Source organism: Arachis hypogaea, chromosome 11, assembly GCF_003086295.3.
Source record: "Arachis hypogaea cultivar Tifrunner chromosome 11, arahy.Tifrunner.gnm2.J5K5, whole genome shotgun sequence".
NCBI classification, from domain to species: Eukaryota; Viridiplantae; Streptophyta; class Magnoliopsida; order Fabales; family Fabaceae; genus Arachis; species Arachis hypogaea.
Window position 1 is genome coordinate 61,238,910 of NC_092046.1, and position 1,551 is coordinate 61,240,460.

The following is a 1,551-nucleotide window of genomic DNA, read 5'->3' on the forward strand; positions in this document are numbered from 1 at the left end:
AGCTTCATGATTGCACCAAGAAACTTGGCAGTTTGCTCTTCAGTAACATCCTCATTCTCTTCAGAAGAGGAATACTCATCAGAGCTCATGAAGGGCATAAGGAGGTTCAATGGGATCTCTATGGTCTCTAGATGAGCCTCAGAGTCCTTTGATTCCCCAGAGGGAAGCTCCTTATTGATCACTGGACGTCCCAGGAGGTCTTCTTCCTTGGGATTCACGTCCTCTCCTCTCCTTTCAGGTTCGGCCATGGCGCTTATGTCAATGGCCTTGCACTCTCCTTTTGGATTCTCTTCTGTATTGCTTGGGAGAGTACTAGGAGGGATTTCAGTGATCCTTTTACTCAGCTGGCCCACTTGTGCTTCCAGATTTCTAATGGAAGATCTTGTTTCATTCATGAAACTTACAGTGGCCTTAGATAGATCAGAGACTAGATTTGCTAAATTAGAAGCATTTTGTTCAGAGTTCTCTGTCTGTTGCTGAGTTGATGATGGAAAAGGTTTGCTATTGCTAAACCTGTTTCTTCCACCATTATTAAAGCCTTGTTGGGGCTTTTGATCCTTCCATGAGAAATTTGGATGATTTCTCCATGTTGAGTTGTAGGTGTTTCCATAAGGTTCACCTAAATAATTTACCTCTGCTATTGTAGGGTTCTCAGGATCATAGGCTTCCTCTTTAGAAGATGCCTCTTGAGTACGTTGGATGCAGCTTGCATTCCATGCAGACTCTGAGAGATCATATTGACTTGCTGAGTCAATATTTTGTTCTAAGCCAATATGGCATTCAGAGTATCAACCTCAAGAACTCCCTTCTTCATAGGCATCCCATTAATTACAGGATTCCTTTCAGAAGTGTACATGAACTGGTTATTAGCAACCATGTCAATGAGTTCTTGAGCTTCTGCAGGCGTTTTCTTTAGGTGAATGGATCCACCTGCAGAAGTGTCCAGTGACATCTTTGATAGCTCAGATAAACCATCATAGAATATATCCAGGATGGTCCATTCTGAAAGCATGTCAGAAGGACACTTTTTGGTCAACTATTTGTATCTTTCCCAAGCTTCATAGAGAGATTCACCTTCTTTCTGTCTGAAGGTTTGAACATCAGCTCTAAGCTTGCTCAGCTTTTGAGGAGGAAAGTACTTGGCTAAGAAAGCCGTGACCAGCTTATCCTAAGAGTTCAGGCTGTCTTTAGGTTGAGAATCCAACCATAATCTAGCTCTGTCTCTTACAGCAAAAGGGAAAAGCATGAGCCTGTAGACTTCAGGATCTATTCCATTAGTCTTAACAGTATCACATATCTGCAAGAATTCAGTTAAGAACTGAAAAGGATCTTCAGATGGAAGTCCATGAAACTTGCAGTTCTGCTGCATCAGAGAAACTAATTGAGGTTTCAGCTCAAAGTTGTTTGCTCCAATGGCAGGAATGGAGATGCTTCTTCCATGTAAATTGGAATTAGGTGCAGTAAAGTCACCAAGCATCTTCCTTATATTATTATTATTTTCGACTGCCATCTCCTCTGCCTGTTCAAAAATTTCTGAAAGGTTATCTCTGG

The 1,551-nt window shown here is 41.7% G+C and overlaps 1 non-coding gene across 1 annotated transcript; it reads left to right on the plus strand.

Moving 5' to 3' along the window:
- The first annotated feature begins 1,006 nt into the window (after nt 1-1,006).
- LOC112725290 (small nucleolar RNA R71) lies at nt 1,007-1,114 on the plus strand. Its single transcript, XR_003164408.1, has one exon. It is a non-coding gene; the product is annotated as a small nucleolar RNA R71 (small nucleolar RNA).
- The last annotated feature ends 437 nt before the right edge of the window (nt 1,115-1,551 follow it).